The sequence below is a fragment of the Anomaloglossus baeobatrachus genome, chromosome 1 (assembly GCF_048569485.1).
Source record: "Anomaloglossus baeobatrachus isolate aAnoBae1 chromosome 1, aAnoBae1.hap1, whole genome shotgun sequence".
Classification (NCBI taxonomy): domain Eukaryota; kingdom Metazoa; phylum Chordata; class Amphibia; order Anura; family Aromobatidae; genus Anomaloglossus; species Anomaloglossus baeobatrachus.
Genome location: NC_134353.1, coordinates 349,356,612 through 349,382,287, shown reverse-complemented (window position 1 = coordinate 349,382,287; position 25,676 = coordinate 349,356,612).

Below are 25,676 nucleotides of genomic sequence, written 5' to 3'. Positions count from 1 at the left end.
AACTAATTATAACTAAGCCATTATACTAGCACACACTCAGTGTACCTAGTGGCATCCTATACGTGGCTATTGGACTTTGCTATAGTCCTACTAGTGCCAAGACATTTGCAGAGCGCATCTGCCTGCGTTGCACACTCCAACTAATTATAACTAAGCCATTATACTAGCACACACTCAGTGAACCTAGTGGCATCCTATACGTGGATATTGGACTTTGCTATAGTCCCACTAGTGCCAAGACATTTGCAGCACGTCTGTCTGCGTTGCACACTCCAACTAATTATAACTAAGCCATTATACTAGCACACACTCAGTGTACCTAGTGGCATCCTATACGTGGCTATTGGACTTTGCTATAGTCCCACTAGTGCCAAGACATTTGCAGCACGTCTGCCTGCGTTGCACACTCCAACTAATTATAACTAAGCCATTATACTAGCACACACTCAGTGTACCTAGTGGCATCCTATACGTGGCTATTGGACTTTGCTATAGTCCCACTAGTGCCAAGACATTTGCAGCACGTCTGCCTGCGTTGCACACTCCAACTAATTATAACTAAGCCATTATACTAGCACACACTCAGTGTACCTAGTGGCATCCTATACGTGGCTATTGGACTTTGCTATAGTCCCACTAGTGCCAAGACATTTGCAGCACGTCTGCCTGCGTTGCACACTCCAACTAATTATAACTAAGCCATTATACTAGCACACACTCAGTGTACCTAGTGGCATCCTATACGTGGCTATTGGACTTTGCTATAGTCCCACTAGTGCCAAGACATTTGCAGCACGTCTGCCTGCGTTGCACACTCCAACTAATTATAACTAAGCCATTATACTAGCACACACTCAGTGTACCTAGTGGCATCCTATACGTGGCTATTGGACTTTGCTATAGTCCCACTAGTGCCAAGACATTTGCAGCACGTCTGCCTGCGTTGCACACTCCAACTAATTATAACTAAGCCATTATACTAGCACACACTCAGTGTACCTAGTGGCATCCTATACGTGGCTATTGGACTTTGCTATAGTCCCACTAGTGCCAAGACATTTGCAGCACGTCTGCCTGCGTTGCACACTCCAACTAATTATAACTAAGCCATTATACTAGCACACACTCAGTGTACCTAGTGGCATCCTATACGTGGCTATTGGACTTTGCTATAGTCCCACTAGTGCCAAGACATTTGCAGCACGTCTGCCTGCGTTGCACACTCCAACTAATTATAACTAAGCCATTATACTAGCACACACTCAGTGTACCTAGTGGCATCCTATACGTGGCTATTGGACTTTGCTATAGTCCCACTAGTGCCGAGACATTTGCAGCACGTCTGCCTGCGTTGCACACTCCAACTAATTATAACTAAGCCATTATACTAGCACACACTCAGTGAACCTAGTGGCATCCTATACGTGGCTATTGGACTTTGCTATAGTCCCACTAGTGCCAAGACATTTGCAGCACGTCTGCCTGCGTTGCACACTCCAACTAATTATAACTAAGCCATTATACTAGCACACACTCAGTGTACCTAGTGGCATCCTATACGTGGCTATTGGACTTTGCTATAGTCCCACTAGTGCCAAGACATTTGCAGCACGTCTGCCTGCGTTGCACACTCCAACTAATTATAACTAAGCCATTATACTAGCACACACTCAGTGTACCTAGTGGCATCCTATACGTGGCTATTGGACTTTGCTATAGTCCTACTAGTGCCAAGACATTTGCAGAGCGCATCTGCCTGCGTTGCACACTCCAACTAATTATAACTAAGCCATTATACTAGCACACACTCAGTGAACCTAGTGGCATCCTATACGTGGCTATTGGACTTTGCTATAGTCCCACTAGTGCCAAGACATTTGCAGCACGTCTGCCTGCGTTGCACACTCCAACTAATTATAACTAAGCCATTATACTAGCACACACTCAGTGTACCTAGTGGCATCCTATACGTGGCTATTGGACTTTGCTATAGTCCCACTAGTGCCAAGACATTTGCAGCACGTCTGCCTGCGTTGCACACTCCAACTAATTATAACTAAGCCATTATACTAGCACACACTCAGTGTACCTAGTGGCATCCTATACGTGGCTATTGGACTTTGCTATAGTCCCACTAGTGCCAAGACATTTGCAGCACGTCTGCCTGCGTTGCACACTCCAACTAATTATAACTAAGCCATTATACTAGCACACACTCAGTGTACCTAGTGGCATCCTATACGTGGCTATTGGACTTTGCTATAGTCCCACTAGTGCCAAGACATTTGCAGCACGTCTGCCTGCGTTGCACACTCCAACTAATTATAACTAAGCCATTATACTAGCACACACTCAGTGTACCTAGTGGCATCCTATACGTGGCTATTGGACTTTGCTATAGTCCCACTAGTGCCAAGACATTTGCAGCACGTCTGCCTGCGTTGCACACTCCAACTAATTATAACTAAGCCATTATACTAGCACACACTCAGTGTACCTAGTGGCATCCTATACGTGGCTATTGGACTTTGCTATAGTCCTACTAGTGCCAAGACATTTGCAGAGCGCATCTGCCTGCGTTGCACACTCCAACTAATTATAACTAAGCCATTATACTAGCACACACTCAGTGAACCTAGTGGCATCCTATACGTGGCTATTGGACTTTGCTATAGTCCCACTAGTGCCAAGACATTTGCAGCACGTCTGCCTGCGTTGCACACTCCAACGAATTATAACTAAGTTACTTTGTCAGGGATATTTATTCTTTATTATTCTGCTGTTAATAAAGCTAGACCACCACTGCAATCTTCACCACCTCTCAATTTTTACTACCACATTTTCAGTCCACAATCTTGTCGCAATCAACATGAGTGGCAAAATGACAGATGCTGGTGGAAAGGGGAAGAGGCGTGGTGGAAAAGGCAAAAAAGGTTTTGTCAGTGGGGAAGGTGCCAAAGCTCCATTATCATCTGCTGAAGATAGACCATCTACTAGCAAAAGTAAGATGTCTACTACTTATTGTGGACAATCCGATGTGCTCCCTTTTTTACGGACACGAACAAGAGGAACAAAGGTAGATGATGGGCAAAAAAGGAAAATGCTTGAATGGATCTCAAGTGGTCCAACAAGTGCCCTCTCAGCCACTTCAAGTACCGCATCCAAAAAACACCATTCCTCTGAGTTGTCTTCCCAATCACACTTGATTTCTCCCAGCTCTGAAGTCTCCATCAGCCCTGCACAGTATGGTGGAACTGAGATGGCTGAGTCTGCAGAGCTGTTCAGTCACACTATAGCCTGGGAATCAGAGGTCTGCTCCCAAGCTACAGTGAGTACAGAACAGGAAATGGTCTGCAGTGATGCCCAGAACCTTTGTGACTCAGATTCAGGCCGTGAGGACCAAGTTTCTGAGCATAATGTTGACCCTTTGTCACAAACTGTAACACCTGTGGTTATAGACAATGAGGAACATACTGATGAAGATGAGACGCAGATACCCGATTGGGATGACAACTTAAATATTCGGTCAGGGCAAGAAGAGGCTCGGTCTGAGGGGGAGGGGAGTGCGAACACAACAATTGATGATGACGTTCTAGATCCCACCTACTGTCAACCCCCAGTCAGGCACTCGAGGAGGTCAACAGAGGCGGTGGAGGAGGATGCAACCGACGACGAAGTTACCTTGCGCCTTCCTGGACAGAGTCGGAGCACTGGTAGCACGTCTACAACTGCATCCTCAGCCACCACTCTGCCTATGAGCATTATTCGGGGTGGATCAACAGGTCGCATGGCCTCTAAGCCTTGCCTAGCCTGGGCCTTTTTTCACATCGAAAAAGATCGCCCAACTCATGTGATATGTAACATTTGTCATGATTCTGTTAGTAGAGGTCAAAACCTCAGCAGTTTGACAACTTCTTCCATGAATCGTCACATGAATAAATATCATAAGTCCCGGTGGGAAGCTCACCGTGCTGCAATGCCGGCTAGCGGAGCGAACCATCCACCGCCCGCCCCTTCCAGTGCATCCGCGCGCTCTTCATCTTTTAGGACTGTGGGGACAGCTGTCACACCTGTTTTTCCACGCAAAACTTCCACCACTGTAACCGCAACAGGCAGTTTGCTTGTAAGGTCGTCAGTTGGTTTGGAAGGGGAAACAAGTGAGTGTGTACAGCTCTCTCAGACATCGATAGCACCAACGTTGGATGAAGGCAACATCATGTCTCCGCCTGCACTTTCCTCACAAACCTGCATTTTTCCAGGGACACCCTACTCAACACCGTCTACACACAGCAGCCAGATCTCTGTCCCTCAGATGTGGTCAAATAAAAGGCCACTTCCTCCGAACCATGACAAAGCTAAGAGGTTGACTCTATCCCTCTGTAAGCTGTTGGCTACAGAAATGCTGCCTTTCCGCCTAGTGGACACACAGGATTTTAGAGACCTTATGTCTGTCGCTGTGCCCCAGTACCAGATGCCTAGTCGCCACTACTTCTCTAAGAAAGGTGTGCCCGCGCTACACCAGCATGTCGCACACAACATCACCGCTTCCTTGAGAAACTCTGTGTGTGAACGGGTGCATTTCACCACCGATACTTGGACCAGTAAGCATGGACAGGGACGTTACATGTCGCTGACTGGGCACTGGGTAACTATGGTGATAGATGGTGAAGGGTCTGCTGCACAAGTCTTGCCGTCCCCACGACTTGTGTGTCAATCCTCTGTCTGTCCAAGTTCCGCCACAGCTTCTGCATCCTCCACCTCATCTGGGTCCTCCACCTCTGCCCCAAGCCTGCCTGGTCAGGCCACCAGCGTTCTCACTGCGCAGAAGGAATCACGCACGCCTCATTACTATGCTGGCAGCCGAGCGCAACGGCATCAGGCGGTCTTTAGCTTGACATGTCTTGGTAATAAGAGTCACACAGCTGAGGAGTTGTGGTCAGCTCTGCGGTCCGAGTTTAATAAATGGTTGTCTCCACTCAACCTGCAGCCTGGTAAGGCCGTGTGCGACAATGCTGCAAACCTGGGTGCGGCCCTTCGCCTGGGCAAGGTGACACACGTACCTTGTATGGCTCACGTGTTGAACCTTGTCGTGCAGCAATTTTTAACACACTATCCCGGCCTAGATGGCCTTCTGAACAGGGCACGAAAACTGTCTGCTCACTTCCGGCGTTCAAGCGCCGCAGCTGAGCGACTTGCATCGCTACAGAAGTCTTTCGGCCTGCTGGTTCATCGCCTGAAATGCGATGTGGCGACACGCTGGAATTCAACTCTCCACATGTTACAGCGACTGTGGCAGCACCGCAGAGCCCTGGTGCAATACGTCATGACGTATAGCCTGGGCCAACGAGATGCAGAGGTGGGGCAGATCACCCTGATGGAGTGGTCTCAGATCAAGGACCTATGCACCCTTCTGCACAGTTTCGACATGGCGACGAATATGTTTAGCTCTGACAATGCCATTATCAGCATGACGATTCCAGTCATTTACATGCTGGAGCACACGCTAAACACTATTCGGAGTCAGGGGGTGGGACAACATGAAGGGGAGGAACTACAGGAGGATTCATATGTGCAAGGGACAACAACATCACCAAGGTCCAGACGTTCATCATCACCAACGCAGCAGGCATGGGACCATGGGGAACAGGGATCGACAAGGGCGCATAGTAGCAGGCGAAATGTTGAGCAAGGTGCAGGAGAACATGAAGAAATGGAGGACGAACTGTCCATGGACATGGAAGACTCAGCGGATGAGGGAGACCTTGGTCAAATTTCAGTTGAAAGAGGTTGGGGGGAGATGTCAGAGGAAGAAAGAACGGGTAGCACCTCTATGCCACAAACACAGCGTGGACTTGGTCCGCATGGCTGCGCAAGACACATGAGTGCCTTTTTGTTGCACTACCTCCAACATGACAGTCGTATTGTCAAAATTAGAAGTGATGATGACTACTGGATTGCCACACTATTAGATCCCCGGTACAAGTCCAAATTTTGTGACATAATTCCAGCCATAGAAAGGGACGCACGTATGCAGGAGTATCAGCAGAAGCTGTTACTCGATCTTAGCTCGGCTTTTCCACCAAACAACCGTGCAGGTGCAGGGAGGGAATCTCCCAGTTGTAACTTGACAAACATGGGACGGTCTCGTCATCTTCACCAGTCTACCCGTACCAGTAGGACCGTATCTGGTGCCGGTAACAGCAATTTTATGGAATCTTTTCATAATTTTTTTAGACCCTCTTTTGCAAGGCCACCAGAGACAACAAGTCTGACACATACTCAACGGCTGGAGAGGATGATACAGGAGTATCTCCAAATGAACATCGATGCCATGACTGTGCAACTGGAGCCTTGCTCCTTTTGGGCTTCAAACATAGAAAAATGGCCAGAGCTCTCCAGTTACGCCTTGGAGATTTTGTCGTGTCCAGCTGGCAGCGTTGTCTCTGAACGTGTATTCAGTGCTGCTGGGTGTGTGCTGACAGATAAGCGCACGCGTCTGTCCAGTGACAATGTGGACAGACTGACGTTCATCAAAATGAACAAGTCATGGATCCAGAAGGAATTTACTACCCCTGTGTCATCCTGGGGAGAGTAAATGCTTGTGGATTTGGAATGTGCTTGATGCAAATCAAAACATCCTGTTTGCAACTAGGGCCCAAGTGCTGCCACTGATGGGGTGGGTGTCGGTGTGGCCCAATTTTTGGAAAAAAGGGAGACTCCGCTTGGAGTAACCCTTGCTTACATTGTTTTTAAAAGAAGCCAAGATGAACAAGTCATGGGTCAGCAAAGACTTTGCTACCTACCCCGGTGTCATCCTGGGGACGGTTAATTATGGGGTATTTTTGAATGTGATTGATGCAAATGTAGCTGTGAAGTGTACTACTAGGGCCCAAGTGCTGCCACTGATGGGGTGGGTGTCTGTGTGGCCCAATTTTTGGAAAAAAAGGGAGACTCCGCTTGGAGTAACCCTTGCTTGATGTGTTTTTAAAAGAAGCCAAGATGAACAGAGCTGGGATCAGGAAAGACTTTGCTACCTACCCCGGTGTCATCCTGGGGACGGATAAGAATGGCGTATTTTTGAATGTGCTTGATGCAAATCAAAACATCCTGTTTGCAACTAGGGCCCAAGTGCTGCCACTGATGGGGTGGGTGTCTGTGTGGCCCAATTTTTGGAAAAAAGGGAGACTCCGCTTGGAGTAACCCTTGCTTACATTGTTTTTAAAAGAAGCCAAGATGAACAAGTCATGGGTCAGCAAAGACTTTGCTACCTACCCCGGTGTCATCCTGGGGACGGTTAATTATGGGGTATTTTTGAATGTGATTGATGCAAATGTAGCTGTGAAGTGTACAACTAGGGCCCAAGTGCTGCCACTGATGGGGTGGGTGTCTGTGTGGCCCAATTTTTGGAAAAAAAGGGAGACTCCGCTTGGAGTAACCCTTGCTTGATGTGTTTTTAAAAGAAGCCAAGATGAACAGAGCTGGGATCAGCAAAGACTTTGCTACCTACCCCGGTGTCATCCTGGGGACGGATAAGAATGGCGTATTTTTGAATGTGCTTGATGCAAATCAAAACATCCTGTTTGCAACTAGGGCCCAAGTGCTGCCACTGATGGGGTGGGTGTCTGTGTGGCCCAATTTTTGGAAAAAAAGGGAGACTCCGCTTGGAGTAACCCTTGCTTGATGTGTTTTTAAAAGAAGCCAAGATGAACAGAGCTGGGATCAGGAAAGACTTTGCTACCTACCCCGGTGTCATCCTGGGGACGGATAAGAATGGCGTATTTTTGAATGTGCTTGATGCAAATCAAAACATCCTGTTTCCAACTAGGGCCCAAGTGCTGCCACTGATGGGGTGGGTGTCTGTGTGGCCCAATTTTTGGAAAAAAAGGGAGACTCCGCTTGGAGTAACCCTTGCTTGATGTGTTTTTAAAAGAAGCCAAGATGAACAGAGCTGGGATCAGGAAAGACTTTGCTACCTACCCCGGTGTCATCCTGGGGACGGATAAGAATGGCGTATTTTTGAATGTGCTTGATGCAAATCAAAACATCCTGTTTGCAACTAGGGCCCAAGTGCTGCCACTGATGGGGTGGGTGTCTGTGTGGCCCAATTTTTGGAAAAAAAGGGAGACTCCGCTTGGAGTAACCCTTGCTTGATGTGTTTTTAAAAGAAGCCAAGATGAACAGAGCTGGGATCAGGAAAGACTTTGCTACCTACCCCGGTGTCATCCTGGGGACGGATAAGAATGGCGTATTTTTGAATGTGCTTGATGCAAATCAAAACATCCTGTTTGCAACTAGGGCCCAAGTGCTGCCACTGATGGGGTGGGTGTCTGTGTGGCCCAATTTTTGGAAAAAAAGGGAGACTCCGCTTGGAGTAACCCTTGCTTGATGTGTTTTTAAAAGAAGCCAAGATGAACAGAGCTGGGATCAGCAAAGACTTTGCTACCTACCCCGGTGTCATCCTGGGGACGGATAAGAATGGCGTATTTTTGAATGTGCTTGATGCAAATCAAAACATCCTGTTTGCAACTAGGGCCCAAGTGCTGCCACTGATGGGGTGGGTGTCTGTGTGGCCCAATTTTTGGAAAAAAGGGAGACTCCGCTTGGAGTAACCCTTGCTTGATGTGTTTTTAAAAGAAGCCAAGATGAACAGAGCTGGGATCAGGAAATACTTTGCTACCTACCCCGGTGTCATCCTGGGGACGGATAAGAATGGCGTATTTTTGAATGTGCTTGATGCAAATCAAAACATCCTGTTTGCAACTAGGGCCCAAGTGCTGCCACTGATGGGGTGGGTGTCTGTGTGGCCCAATTTTTGGAAAAAAAGGGAGACTCCGCTTGGAGTAACCCTTGCTTGATGTGTTTTTAAAAGAAGCCAAGATGAACAGAGCTGGGATCAGGAAAGACTTTGCTACCTACCCCGGTGTTATCCTGGGGACGGATAAGAATGGCGTATTTTTGAATGTGCTTGATGCAAATCAAAACATCCTGTTTGCAACTAGGGCCCAAGTGCTGCCACTGATGGGGTGGGTGTCTGTGTGGCCCAATTTTTGGAAAAAAAGGGAGACTCCGCTTGGAGTAACCCTTGCTTGATGTGTTTTTAAAAGAAGCCAAGATGAACAGAGCTGGGATCAGGAAAGACTTTGCTACCTACCCCGGTGTCATCCTGGGGACGGATAAGAATGGCGTATTTTTGAATGTGCTTGATGCAAATCAAAACATCCTGTTTGCAACTAGGGCCCAAGTGCTGCCACTGATGGGGTGGGTGTCTGTGTGGCCCAATTTTTGGAAAAAAAGGGAGACTCCGCTTGGAGTAACCCTTGCTTGATGTGTTTTTAAAAGAAGCCAAGATGAACAGAGCTGGGATCAGCAAAGACTTTGCTACCTACCCCGGTGTCATCCTGGGGACGGATAAGAATGGCGTATTTTTGAATGTGCTTGATGCAAATCAAAACATCCTGTTTGCAACTAGGGCCCAAGTGCTGCCACTGATGGGGTGGGTGTCTGTGTGGCCCAATTTTTGGAAAAAAGGGAGACTCCGCTTGGAGTAACCCTTGCTTACATTGTTTTTAAAAGAAGCCAAGATGAACAAGTCATGGGTCAGCAAAGACTTTGCTACCTACCCCGGTGTCATCCTGGGGATGGATAAGAATGGCGTATTTTTGAATGTGCTTGATGCAAATGTAGCTGTGAAGTGTACAACTGGGGCACAACTGCTGCCACTGAAGGGGTGGGTGTGTGTGTGGCCCAATTTTTGGAAAAAATGGAGACTCCGCTTGGAGTCACCTTGCGGTGTTTTACATGATTTTAGAAGGGCGTGCCATGCCTATATCTGTGTGTCCTCCTCTTTTTCCTTGTCCAGCTGTTTTGTTTTCGCATGAGTATATGTCCTTGTCACTTTCCAATGTGTTTGAGTTGTTTGTCACCTTTAGGACACCTTTGAGGGTGTTTTCTAGGTGTTTTTCTGTGTTTGTGATTGCCTGCCATTGTTTCCTATGCAGTTCGAGTTCGGTTCGTCGAACGTTCGACGAACCGAACTCGAACGGGAGGTCCGTTCGGCGAACCAACCTCGAGCCGAACCGCGACCGGTTCGCTCATCTCTACTGATTAGCGGTCACCTGTGAAGGATTCACCGGTGACCGCTAATCCCCCGATTGACTGAAGTGTCCCCCCCTCTCTCATACTCACCGATCCCCGATCACCGGCGCTGCACGGCATTCACACGGCTGCGGCGGCTTTTACTATTTTGAAAAAGCCGGCCGCCCATTAAACAATCTCGTATTCCCTGCTTTCCCCGCCCACCGGCGCCTATGATTGGTTACAGTGAGACACGCCCCCACGCTGAGTGACAGGTGTCACACTGCACCCAATCACAGCAGCCGGTGGGCGTGTCTATACTGTGCAGTAAAATAAATAAATAAATAATTAAAAAAAAACGGCGTGCGGTTCCCCCCAATTTTAATGCCAGCCAGATAAAGCCATACGGCTGAAGGCTGGTATTCTCAGGATGGGGAGCTCCACGTTATGGGGAGCCCCCCACCCTAACAATATCAGTCAGCAGCCGCCCAGAATTGCCGCATACATTATATGCGACAGTTCTGGGGCTGTACCCGGCTCTTCCCGATTTGCCCTGGTGCCGTTGGCAAATCGGGGTAATAAGGAGTTATTGGCAGCCCATAGCTGCCAATAAGTCCTAGATTAATCATGTCAGGCGTCTATGAGACACCTTCCATGATTAATCTGTAAGTGACAGTAAAAAAACACACACACCCGAAAAAATCCTTTATTTGAAATAAAAAACACACACAAATTCCCTCATTACCAATTTATTAACCCCGACAAACCCTCCATGTCCGGCGTACTCCACGGACCTCCAGCGTCGCGTCCAGCTCTGCTGCATGCAGGTGACAGGAGCAGCAGAAGACACCGCCGCTCCGGTCACCTCCACACAGCAAATGAGGTGAGTAGCGCGATCAGCTGCTGTCAGTCAGGTAACTCGCGGCCACCGCTGGATCCAGCGGTGGCCGCGGGTAACCTCAGTGACAGCAGCTGATCGCGCTACTCATCTCATTTGCTGTGTGGAGGTGACCGGAGCGGCGGTGTCTTCTGCTGCTCCTGTCACCTCCATGCAGCAGAGCTGGACGCGACGCTGGAGGTCCGTGGAGTACGCCGGACATGGAGGGTTTGTCGGGGTTAATAAATTGGTAATGAGGGAATTTGTGTGTGTTTTTTATTTCAAATAAAGGATTTTTTCGGGTGTGTGTGTTTTTTTACTGTCACTTACAGATTAATCATGGAAGGTGTCTCATAGACGCCTGACATGATTAATCTAGGATTTATTGGCAGCTATGGGCTGCCAATAACTCCTTATTACCCCGATTTGCCAACGGCACCAGGGCAAATCGGGAAGAGCCGGGTACAGCCCCAGAACTGTCGTATATAATGTATGCGGCAATTCTGGGCGGCTGCTGACTGATATTGTTAGGGTGGGGGGCTCCCCATAACGTGGAGCTCCCCATCCTGAGAATACCAGCCTTCAGCCGTATGGCTTTATCTGGCTGGCATTAAAATTGGGGGAACCGCACGCCGTTTTTTTTTAATTATTTATTTATTTATTTTACTGCACAGTATAGACACGCCCACCGGCTGCTGTGATTGGGTGCAGTGTGACACCTGTCACTCAGCGTGGGGGCGTGTCTCACTGTAACCAATCATAGGCGCCGGTGGGCGGGGAAAGCAGGGAATACGAGATTGTTTAATGGGCGGCCGGCTTTTTCAAAATAGTAAAAGCCGTCGCAGCAGTGTGAATGCCGTGCAGCGCTGCGCCGGAGATCGGGGAACGGTAAGTATGAGAGAGGGGGGGAAACTGACCGACAGACTGTGAGAGAGGGACAGACAGACAGAGAGACCGACAGAGAGACAGAGAGACTGACCGACGGACTCAGGGAGATTGACCGACATACACAGAAATAGAAAGAATAGCCGACATCACTAGAAATAAAAACACCAAACGGACACGGACTATAGGTATATGCATACGTGTTTACTAACGTGTGTGCACATACCCATAGACTTTCATTGTGTCCACGTGTGCGTGCTCCGTGCAGATAACGGACATGCATCCGTGCCAAACGCAAACACATACGGATCACGGACACGCACACACGGACATAATGAAATAACGGACGTGTGACCACAATCATAGATTAACATTGGTGCACGTTTGGCCGTGTCTCCGGTATATACGGAAACGGACCAAACACGCACGTGTATCACGGACGTGTGAAGGGGGCCTTAGACTTAGATGTGCCTAACCGGGGTGTAGGGTGTGTTGGTGTAGTTCTGTGACGACCTGGCTTGTCCAGGGCGCCACATATATATATATATATATATATATATATATATATATATGATTCCGAAAGGTTAGGTGGGGGTGCCGGGGGCACCTAGAGGGTTACTCATGTGGGACTTTTCCTATTTTCCCTTTCCCGATCACTATTCTTCTGTTCTTTTATCTCCTTCACATTTGCCCTTCTACTTTTCTGCCTTCCTTAGTTATATTTGTTTAACTGAATAAACCTTTCTTGTATTTTGGGCTTGATTGGCTTAACTTTTCAGTATCAAATGTGATTATCTTGGTTTCAATAAATTCTCTGTTAAATATGTAATTCAAGAAACCAATATGTGATTTGTAGTCTACTTGTATTTTGATGGATTGTCTTTGTAATAAACTTTGATGTGAAAACTTAGATGTCTATCTATCTATCTATCTATGTATCTATCTATCTATCTATCTAATATATATATATAAAATTAAAAATGCCAGAATTACGTTTTTTTTGGCAGCGGCAACATAGCAATAAAATAAAGCATGTCAACCCAAAAATGGTATCACATAAAAACATCAGCTACAGAGCAAAAAAAATAAGCCATCACTTAGTCCCAGACCCTGAAAAAAAAATGTTTCAGTTCATGGAAAATGGCCCCAAAAGCAACATGCATTTTAAAAGGCTGATGTTAGTAAAAAAGCAGGGAAACAGAATTGAGAAAAAGTAGATTCAGGAGGTCAATGGACGTACTGCTCCTGTGCATACAAAGTATAATGATGCTTAGTAGCGTTTAAGGGTCCCATCACACACACTCATAAAAAACGCAGGTGTGGCACGTTCCTTTTTGACCATCCGTGTGGCCATCCACATGCATGTGTGTGTCATTCATGTGCTATCCGTGTGTGCTGTCCCTGTGACATCCATGTAACATGTATTAGAATTACTGATGTCACCGCTTTTTAGAGGCGCCGAGTCTCGTGCAGTGCAGCTTGACCGAGAACTGGCTCTTAACAAGTCTATCAAGTATTAGAAGGATCCACCATAGTCTTTGTTCATCAGATTCCATGGACTAGTCGGGAATTTATTCTTTTTTCGTAATAAAGTTGTGAACTAAGAAAAGTGTCTGGTTTTATTTCTCTGTTTTCATGTTTGTTTTTTTGCAGGTTTCCATTTGTGGACTATGACGGATTCGGTGGACTACAGAAGACCCACTGGACTACAGCAGACCTGCATGTATTTTTACTTATTTATTTTTAATAAAGTGACGAAAGAGGAAATGTTTCAGTGAGTGCTTATTTTAATAAAAGATTTTCAGTTGTGTGTCATTTTTTTATTTACTACTGGGTCAGTAATGGAGGTCTTTGATAGACACATCAATTACTAACATCAGGGCTTTACTCCAGCTGTCAATTCACAGCTGACATTAACCCCATAAACCATTACCCTGAATGCCACCGCCATAAGGTAATCCGAAAGAGCTGAGGCAAAGCTCCATATTTGGAGCATGTTGTGTTGCACCACTTCTGGGGCGGCTGCGCTCTGGTATTTTTATGCTGCGAAGGGCCCAAAAACCATGGACTTTCCCAGCCTGATAATATCAGCTCACAGCTGTCTGCCTTACCTTTGATCATTACTTATAAATTTTTTTCATTTAATTATTTATTTTAAGAGCCATGGAATCTATGTATCTGTTTATTAGCTAGCTATTATCAATTTATCTCTTTGTCACTCATCTATTAGTTATCTATTTCTCTCTTTATATCTATCATCTATCTCTCTCTATCAATCTATGTATTTATCTATCATTTATCTGTTATCTATTTATCTAGATAGCTAGTATTGGTTGTGTGATCTGAGCTGATGAGAACAAATAGACATATCCCCATACACACATGTGGTTTACATGGACACACCATGCTTCCAGGCCCTCCTCCCCCATTAGCCACAGTTGTTTTTATCCTTTAATGGTGGGTCTCTTTTTTCCCCAAATATAACTGGTTTTTAAACCATGAAAGAGGTAGTAATATAGAGTAGGACCCAGTACAATGAGGTTGTCATGACGTGGCTACTGGGCAGGTATGAGAATGGCCATTCTAATATTCAAAACACCTAAAAAAATATTTAGAATTTTTTTTGTTTTGCTTTTTTAGTTGCTAGATTTGGCATGTAAGTCTTTCTTTTTTGCCTGTATCTATTTATTAGCTAGCTATTATCTCTATCTCTTTGTCACTCATCTATTAGCTATCTATCTCTCTCTTTATATCTATCATCTATCTCTTTCTCAATCAGTCTATGTATTTATCTATCATCTATATGCTATCTATCTATCTAGATAGCTAGTATGGGTGTGTGATCCGAGCTGATGGGAAAAATGGACTTGTCCCCATACACACATGTCGTTCACATGGACACACAGTCCATGTGAAAACACAGAGGTGTGAAGATTAACATAGATTTTAATGTGTGTGTGTGTGTGTATGTGCGTGTGTACATGTCTCTGGTACATGTAAAATGGATGCCACATGTGCCAGAAACACATACATGTGAAGGGGAACTTACATTGAAATGTCAACTTGGAAAAAACCCTTTAGGGTAAGTTCACACAGTGCGCTTTTCGCGGCGTTTTTGCGCAGTTTTCGGGTACGATTTTGCTCAGAAAACTGCATGACTTTGCTTTCCCAGCAAAGTCTATGAGTTTTCATTTTTGCTGTCTGCACACAGCGTTTTTTTTTCAGCTGCGTTTTTGTGGTGCCACAAAAACGCAGCATGTCAATTATTCCCGCGTTTTTCACTGCGCTTTCATCCCTTAAGTGCAATGGGATGTTGAAAGACGCAATGAGAAACGCAAATAGGTGCGTTTTGGTGCGTTTTAGTGCGTTTCTAAGACCAAAAACGCAGCTATAAACGCAGGAGGTGGGTAGTAAAGTGACATGTACAGGAATCCTCCCGGTACCGTCACCGTCGCTTCCACCTCCAGTCCTGTGCATGTATGCTGCCATGCGGCGTCATTTACGGGCAGGAGGTGGAAGTGGCTGCGAAATCAAAAGTGAACAGTAGAAAAAAAAAAGTCATACTCACCTGTCTGAAGACTCCCGGTGCCATGCCCGCTCCCATCTCCTCCCGGTACCGCTGCTCCGGGTGTGTGCAGTCTCCCTGGGTACGTATGCCTGCAGGATGCAGGACCTGGCGATGGATCACCTGATGCAGTCACCTGACGCGTCAGCTGATCGTAAGTCTCGGGGTGACGCCAGCGGCCGGCCGGTTTAACCTATCAGCGGATGCGTCAGGAGACTTCATCCCTGATTACCGGCAGCTCCTGCAGTGATCGGACGGAATCAGACTTGCTCTAGGAGCTGCCGGTAATCAGCTCATAAGTGAGTTTTTTTTTTTTTTTTGCACCGATGCATCTGCTGATTGTATAAACGGCTTTTATACAATCAGCTGATGTGTGATGTGATTCAGGCACTTGATCCTGACACATCATCTGATCGCTTTTCCTTCCAGCAAACCGATCAGATGATATTGGATCCGGATTGGACGGCGTGGGACCCTTGACCCAGGATTACTGCAAAGGGGGGTTCTTTTTTTCAATAAAGATGGAGTCACTAATTGTGTTGTGTTTTATTTCTAATAAAAATATTTTTCTGTGTGTTGTGGTTTTTTTATCTTTACTAGAAATTCATGGTGGCCATGTCTAATATTGGCATGACACCATGAAATTCGGGCTGAGGGCCAGCTGATAATATACAGCTAGCCCTAACCCCATTATTAGCCAGTGAGCCACCTGGCATCAGGGCAGCTGGAAGAGTTGGATACAGCGCCAGAAGATGGCGCTTCTATGAAAGCGCCATTTTCTGGGGTGGCTGCAGACTGCAATTCGCAGCGGGGGTGCCCAGAATGCATGGGCACCCTGCACTGTGGATTCCAATCCCTAGCTGCCTAGTTGTACCCGGCTGGACACAAAAATTAGGCGAAGCTCACGTCATTTTTTTTTTAATTATTTCATGAAATTCATGAAATAATTAAAAAAAAAGGGCTTCTCTATATTTTTGGTTCCCAGCCGGGTACAAATAGGCAGCTGGGGGTTGGGGGCAGCCCGTACCTGCCTGCTGTACCCGGCTAGCATACAAAAATGGCGAAGCCCACGTCATTTTTTTTGTTTGGGGGGGCAAAGAAATCCTTCATACAGTCCTGGAAGGAGGATGCTGAGCCTTGTAGTTCAACAGCTGCTGTCTGCAATCCTGCATACACTATTGGATGGAGGATGCTGAGCCTTGTAGTTCGACAGCTGCTGTCTGCTCTCCTGCATACACTATTGGATGGAGGATGCTGAGCCTTATAGTTCGACAGCTGCTGTCTGCTCTCCTGCATACACTATTGGATGGAGCATGCTGAGCCTTGTAGTTCTGCAGCTGCTGTTTGCTCTCCTGCATACACTATTGGATGGAGTATGCTGAGCCTTGTAGTTATGCAGCTGTCTGCTCTCCTGCATACACTAGTGGAGAATGAAGAACATATTGAAGAAGGAAATGACATCAGACCTTTTTTTTTGTTCACTGATAAAAAACGCATAAAGACGTAGTGAGCAAAAACGCAGCAAAACACAGCAAAAAACGCACCAAATTGCGGCAAAAACTAGTGCGTTTTTGCCGCGTTTTTTGACGCGGGTGCGTTTTTGTGCGGTTTTTGCTGCAAAAAACGCACAAAACCGCAGCGTCAAAAAAACGCAGTGTGTGAACCTAGCCTTAAGCAGTCTGTGACTTACCAGAGTAAGTAGTGAAAAAGCAGAGAGCGAATGGATTTCTCCTCTACCAGAGTTTTTACCTGTATCTGTGTCATGAAAACTCAGACACAGTTAACAGCAATGCCAGCCCAGTGGCTAGGTGGATTCCATCCGACTTAGACCCAGTCATGGTTGCATTCCCTGCTACCATGACCCAGTCAGGAACTCTGCAATTGGTGCCTTCAAATAATTCCAACTAATTTTGAATGACAAAAAGCCAAGTAGCATTTCTTCCCTTCCCAGCACTTTAGTATGTCCAAACAGTAGTTTTCGACCACATATAGGGTAATTCTAAGTTTGGGAAAAATTGCTTTACAAATTATGATGCCCATTTTTTTTTTCTATTACCACTTATGAAAATGAAAAATTTGGGCCTAAGGCAGCATTTTAGTGGGAAAGATTTTTTTTTTTTAATTTCACATCCCAATGTTAAAAAATTCTATAAGGGTGGGGTCATCGCACCCCTAGATGAATTCCTTGACATATGTAGTTTCTAAAATAAGGTCAATCATAGGGACGTTTTTGTTAGTGTGGAATCTTGGGGCCTCTGGAAATGTGTACTAGAATCCATAATCTATTCTAGTCAAAATTGCACTGCAAATAGTGCCCCTTCCCTTTTGAACCCAAACGGTTGCCCATACAGTAGATTCCAATCACATATGGGGTGTTTTCATACTGAGAAGAAAATTGCATTACAAATTTTGGGGTCTAGTTTCTCCTGTTACACCTTGTGAAGATAAAATATTTGGGGCTGAAATAATATTTTAGAGTAAATAAATATTTAACTTTTTATTTTCATAGACATTTTTTTTTTTTTAAATCCAAGAAGTACCATTTAAAATAATCTGTACACTGTTAGTAAATGCCTTGAGGGGTGTTGTTTCCAAAATGTGATCTCTTTTGGGGGTTTCTTCTATCTTCACACCTTAGGGGCTCTGAAACTGCAACACAGAATCTACAATCTACTACAGCCAAATTTGTGCTCTGGATATTAAATAGCACTCCTTTCCTTTGGAGCCAAACAGTAGTTGCCAACTAAAAATGAGTGTTCATGAGAAATTGCATAAGAAATCCTGTAGAACATTTTCTTTCCCCATGCAAAACTGAGAAATATTGCGCTATATAAAGGTTTTAGTGGGGAAAAAAATGAATTTTCTATTTTCGTAATCCAATTTTACAAAACGTCTTTGAAGCACCAGTGGGTTACAATGCTCACAACTCCTCTTTATGAATTCTATAAGTGTGTGCAGTTTTGAAAAGGGAGTCACTTGTTGGAGTTTCTGCTTCTCTGTCACCACACAGATCTTCAAATGCGGCAAGGCATCTGAAAAACTATTTCAGCCAAATTTACTCCAGAAAATCAAATCAAATAGCGCTGCTTCATGTAGAAACACCACCACATGTCCACAGTTTACGACCACATATAGGGTATTGCCGTGTTTTAGGGAAATTATGTAATAAATTGTGGACTCATTTGCTGAAAAAAACTTTTTTACAAAAAAAAAATTACGTTTTTCATTTCACATTTCATTAATTCCTCTGAAGCACCTTAAGGGTTAATAAACTTCCTGAGTGTGGTTTTAAATACTTTAAGGGTGCAGTTTTTAAAATGGTGGCTTGCTTGTGGGTTTGATGAAGTAGAGGTCCTTCGAATTTACCGTATTTTTTGTTTTATAAGACGCACCGGATTATAATAAGATGCACCCCAAATTTAGAGATAAAAAAGTAAGAAAAATACGGGGTCAATTTATAATCCGGTGGTGTTTTACTGTGGACATGGGATGGCAGCGGGGGTAACAGGAGGCAGGGTCGGTATAAGTGTACGGTGGTGTTTTACTGGGGACATGGGACGGCAGCGGGGGTAACAGGAGGCAGGGTCGGTATAAGTGTACAGTGGCGATGCTATCAGCAGTACAGAGGGGGACCCAGATACTCACTGTGGGCTGCAGCACTGCACGATGCTGGGACAGCCGTTGCTGCATGATGTTGGTGCAGCCTTCGCTGCACGATCCTGGGACTGCCAATGCTGCACGATCCTGAGGCAGCCAGCGTTACACGATGCTGGTGCTCGCTGTAGGCATTGACATACTACCATTCTGAAGATATCGGTGGTGAAAGCTTCAAAGAAATAGAGGCCGCAGTTGGCACATGCGCAGGCGAGAGCTTGAGCCATCTGCGCACGTGCCTACTCTGGGCGCCATTATTTGAAAGTCATTATTGCTGAAATCTTCAGAATGCCTCGCCGCCCGGAGCCTCACAGAGCAGGGCTGCCTTCCGCCGCACAGAGCCTCGCAGAGCAGAACAGGTAACCTGCCGCCGCACAGAGCCTCACAGTGCAGGGCCGCCCACCACTGCACAGAGCCTCGCAGAGCAGACCAGGTCGCCCGCTGCCGCACAGAGCCTCGCAGAGCAGGCCAGCCCGCCAAGGACAGAGCAGAGCCACCATGCCGCCGACCCTTCTCCACCACCCCCTGGTAAGCTACATTCAGGTATTAAGATGCATCCCTCAATTTCCTCCCAAATTTTTGGGAGGAAAACTGCGTCTTATAATTCGAAAAATACCGTACTTCAAAAGTAAAGTGGTCCCTAAAAAATAAGTTTTGGAAATTTTATTGCAAAAATGTAATATTTCTGCTAAACGTTTAAATCTTTTAGCATACTCTGTTTTGAAGGTATAAAAATTGAACGTTTGACAATTGCAAATTTTTCTACATTTTGGAATCGTTTTTGATTTTTTTCAGAAATAAGAGCAAAACATATCGATCTAGATTTAACACTAAACGTAATTACAATGTGTTACGGGAAAAATCTCAGAATCATTGAAACATAGAAGTCTTCTAAAGTGATTACTAGATAAAGGGATAGATGTCAGATTTGAAAAATAGTGTACTCTGTCAGGAAGCTTCAGCAGTAAGGGGTGAAAAATATTTTGCTAATTTGTGTTGTCATAAACAAATTGCAGCATTATCTTGCAGCCACTTGTTTAAATGTTTGATACTTATGTAATGCTAAAATATTCAGCTGAACCATACACAAATTATCATCAGTCATGTGTTATGGCAGATAGGGCAGATTGATTGTAGTACGACATGATTTCAGAAACAGATTATACAGAGTTTCCTAAAGCCTACTGTTATAAAAACACATAGATTTGTGTGATCTGGATATACATATGGTAGGATATTTCTAAGAAAGACAGTTTGCAAAAAAAAAAAGTTATTTGGCTGCAATTGTGTACTTACAGTGCCTTGCAAAAGTATTCGACCCCCTTGAATTTTTCAACCTTTTCCCACATTTCAGGCTTCAAACATAAAGATAAAAATGTGAATGTTATGGTGAAGAATCAACAAGTGGGACACAATTGTGAAGTTGAATGAAATTTATTGCTTTTTTAAAACTTTTTTAGAAAATAAATAACTGAAAATTGGGGCGTGCAATATTATTCGCCCCCTTTACTTTCAGTGCAGCAAACTCCCTCCAGAAGTTCATTGAGGATATCTAAATGATCCAATGTTGTCCTAAATGACTGATGATGATAAATATAAGACACCTGTGTGTAATCAAGTCTCCGTATAAATGCACCTGCCCTGTGATAGTCTAAAGGGTACTTTACACGCTGCGATATCAGCACCGATATCGCTAGCGAGCATACCCGCCCCCGTCGGTTGTGCGTCAGGGGCAAATCGCTGCCCGTGTTGCACAACATTGCTAACATCCGTCACACGGACTTACCTTCCCTGCGACGTCGCTCTGGCCGGCGATCCGACTCCTTTCTAAGGGGGCGGTTCGTGCAGCGTCACAGCGACGTCACACGGCAGCCGTCCAATAGCAGAGAAGGGGCAGAGATGAGTGGCCGGAACATGCCGCCCACCTCCTTCCTTCCTCATTGCTGGTTGGCGCAGGTAAGGAGATGTTCGTCATTCCTGCAGTGTCACATATAGCGATGTGTGCTGCCGCAGGAACGACGGACATCGTACCTGCAGCAGCAATGATATTAAGGAAATGAACGATGTGTCAACAAGCAACGATTTTTCACATTTTTGCGCTTGTTGATCATTGCTCATTGGTGTAAAATGCTGCGATGTCACTAACAGCGCCGGATGTGCGTCACTCACGACGTGACCCCGACGATATATCGTTAGCGATGTCGCAGCGTGTAAAGCACCCTTAAGACTATGTGCCCATGGGAGATTAAACCTGCAGATTTATCTGCGGAAAATCCGCGGATTTTCTGGATTTTCCAGATAAATCCACAGGTTTCAGCTTGAACAGACACTCCCCATGTTATCCTATGGCACATGGGGAGTGCTGTGTCCATGCTGCGGACACGTGTGGCTGCGGAACATGCTGCGGATGTTCCACAGCCACACGTAATTGCATGTCAATTCTTTCTGCAGAATTACCTGCGGAAATCCCTGCTCTCCACTATGGAGATAGGGCCTAGACTTCCGCAGGTAAGCTGCATAAATGTCCGCAGGTTTACCGGAGCTATTTTGCTGTACTACCGCAGCTAAAAATAGCTGCGGATTTCGGCGGGCAGCTGCGGGAAACCTGCGGCTGTACCTGCGGATATATCTGCAAACAAACTCCCGTGGGCACATAGCCTAAGTGTTCTGTTTAAAACGCAGATAGCATCATAAAGACCAAGGCACACAACAGGCAGGTCCGTGATACTGTTGTTAAGAAGTTTAAAGCTGGATTTGGTTACAAAAAGATTTTCAAAACTTTAAACATCCCAAGGAGCATTGTGCAAGCAATCATATTGAAATGGAAGGAGTATCATACCACTGCAAATCTACCAAGACCCGGCCGTCTATCAAACTTTCATCTCAAACAAGGAGAAGACTGATCAGAGAGGCAGCCAAGAGGCCCATGATCACTCTGAATGAACTGCAGAGATCTACAGCTGAGGTGGGAGAGTTTGTCCATAGTACAACAATCAGTCGTACAATGCATAAATCTGGCCTTTATGGAAGAGTGGCAAGAAGAAAGCCATTTCTCAAAGATATCCATGAAAAGTGTCGTTTAAAGTTTGCCACAAGCCACCTGGGAGGTACACCAAACATGTGGAAGAAGGTGCTTTGGTCAAATGAAACCAAAATCGAACTATTTGGGCACAATGCCAAAACGATATGTTTGGTATAAAAGCAATACAGCTCATCACCCTGAACACCCCATCCCCACTGTCAAACATGGTTGTGGTTTGGGCCTGATTTTCTTCAGCAGGGACTGGGAAGATGGTTAAAATTGATTGGAAGATGGATGGAGCCAAATACAGGACCATTGTTGAAGAAAACCTGTTGGAGTCGGCAAAAGACCTGAGACTGGGACGGAGATTTGTCTTCCAACAAGACAATGATCCCAAACATAAAGCAAAATCTACAATGGAATGGTTCACAAATAAACGTATCCAGGTGTTAGAATGGCGAAGTCAAAGTCCAGACCTGAATCCAATCGAGAATCTGTGGAAAGAGCTGAAAACTGCTGTTCACAAACGCTCACCATCCAACCTCACTCAGCTCGAGCTATTTGCAAAGGAAGAATAAGCAAGAATTTCAGTCTCTCAATGTGCAAAACTGATAGACACATACCCCAAGCGACTTACAGCTGTAATCGCAGCAAAAGATGGTGCTAAAAAGTATTACCTTAAAGGGGCCGAATAATTTTGCAAGCCACATTTTTCAGTTATTTATTTTTTAAAAAACTTTAAAATAAGCAATAAATTTTGTTCAACTTCACAACTGTGTCCTACTTTTTGATTCTTCACTAGAGTTGAGCGATGTTCGAGGTTCGCCAATTTCCTGTTCGAGTGATTTTGGGGGGTGCTCGAGATGGAACTCGAACTCGAACTTTTTGCTAAAAGCTCGACAGTTCAAGTTAGGTTCGAGAATGGTTCGATCACCATAATTGTGTCTTTTCACAGTAAGGCTATGTGCACATGTTGCTATCTGCATGCGTCCTGCGTCCCCAGCACAATCCCTCTCCCTTTCCTACTCACCGATCACAGGCGTCTCGCTGCACGTCTGTCACAAATCTGCGGCGTCTTTTCCTCTTTAGAAAATGGCTGCCGCTTCATTAGTCAATTAGTTGTTCCGTGCTTTCCCCGCCCACCGGCGCCCATGATTGGTTGCAGTCAGACACGTCCTCAAGCTGAGTGACAGCTGTCTCACTGCAACCAATTACAGCCACCGGCGGGCGGGTCTATATTGTGCAGTAAAATAAATAAATAATAATACAAAAAAATGCGGTTCCCCCATATTTGATACCAGCCAGGATAAAGCCGCACGGCTGGAGGCTGGTATTGTCTGGATGGAGAGCGCCACGGTATGGGAAGCCCTCCAGCCTAACAATATCACCCAGCAGCCGCCCAGAATAGCCGCATCCATTAGATGCGACAGTCCCGGGACTCCACCCAGCTCATCCCGAATTGCCCTGGTGCGGTGGCAATCAAGGTAATAAGAGGTTAATCATGCCAGGCGTCTACCCAAGACACCTTCTATGATCAACCTGAAAATGAAAGTAAATAAACACACACACCTAAAAATCCTTTATTTGGAATAAAAGACAAAAAACACCCTGTTTCACCCCTTTATTAATCCCCAAATACCCCTCCAGATACGACGTAATCCACACGACACTGTCAGCTCTGCTACATGAAGATGTAGCAGCACCGTAGAACACCATCGCGCTGTATCAGGTCCACGTAGCAATGAAGTGAATCGCGCTGTCAGCAGAAACATCAGTCGGCACTGCAGGCTTCAAGATTACAAAACCTGCCTATCTTTATCAATAGGGGCAATAGCTCAGTGGCTAGAGTTGTTGCCTATGAAGCATTAGGTCGTGAGTTCTAGTCTCGGCCGTCCCGGTGAAGAATTTAATTTTTTTTTTTTTAATTATATGGTGCAGTAAAATAAATAAATAAATAAATAAATAATAAAAAAAAATGCGGTTCCCCCCATATTTGATACCAGCCAGGATAAAGCCGCACGGCTGGAGGCTGGTATTTTCAGGATGGAGAGCGCCAGGGTATGGGGAGCCCTCCACCCTAACAATATCACCCAGCAGCCGCCCGGAATAGCCGCATCCATTAGATGCGACACTCCCGGGACTCTACCCAGCTCATCCCGAATTGCCCTGGTGCGGTGGCAATCGAGGTAATAAAGAGTTAATCATGCCAGGAGTCTCCCCGAGACACCTTCCATGATCAACGTGAAAGTAAATAAACACACACACCGAAAAATCCTTCATTTGGAATAAAAGACAAAAAAAATTCCTGTTTCACCATTTTATTAAAATCCACAAATACCCCTCCAGGTCCGACGTAATCCACACAACACTGTCAGCGCTGCTATAGAACACGAGTGCTCTGTATCAGCTCCACGTAGCAATGAAGTGAATCATGCAGTCAGCAGAGACTTCAGCAATGCAGACTTCAAGATTACCAAATTACTGCTTATCTTTATCAATAGAGTCAGTAGCTGAGTGGATAGAGTGCTCACCTTGCATTAGATCGCGAGCTCTAGTCCCAGTAAAGACCTTTTTTTTTTAATTTTAAATTATATTTATAATATATTTATATAATTATAATTTAAATATGCACTGATGGGAGGAGCCGGACATCAGCTGTGAGCCGCGGGACACACCTCTAAAATCAGAGCAGTTCAGGGAATGAGGCTACATTGCTCTCTCCTCTCTCTCTCTCTCTCGCATTCTCTCTCTCTCTCTCTCTTTCTCACTCTCTTTCTTTCTCTCTCTCCTTTCTCTCTCTCCTTTCTCTGTCTCCTTTCTCTCTCCTTCCTCTCTCTCTTTTCTCTCTCTCTCTCTTCTTTCTCTTCTTTCTCTCTTTCTCTCTCTCTCTTCTTTCTCTCTTTCTCTCTCTCTTCTTTCTCTCTCTCTCTCCTCTCTCTTTTTTTCTCTATCTTCTCTCTCTTCTTTCTCTCTCCCTCTCTTTCTCAGACCTGGCGGTGATCAGCTGACGCCGTCACCTGACGGTATCAGCTAACACTATAAGTCGAGCGGTGTGGCCGGCTTCTTACCGCCCAGCCGGCTAAACTATCAGCTGATGTCTTCGGACAGGAGTCTGCACTGAAGTGTTTAGTTTTTTTTTTTTTGCACTGATGCATCAGCTGATTGTATAAAAGCCGTTTATACAATCAGCTACTGTGTCATTTGATTCAGACCCTTGAACCTGACACATCATCTGATCACTTTGCCTTCCAGCAAACCGATCAGATATTGGATCCGGATTGGACGGCTCAGGATTACTGTGGAGGGGGGTCTTTATTTCAATAAAGATGGAGTCACTAATTGTGTTGTGTTTTATTTATAATAAAAATATTTTTCTGTGTGTTGTGGTTTTTTTTTATAGGTACTAAAAATTCATGGTGGCCATGTCTAATATTGGCGTGACACCATGAATTTTTGGCTTAGGGCCAGTTGATAATATACAGCTATCCCTAACCCCATTATTACCCAGCGAGCCACCCGTCACCAGGGCAGCTGGAAGAGTTGGATACAGCGCCAGAAGATGGCGCTTCTATGAAAGCGTCATTTTCTGGGGCGGCTAC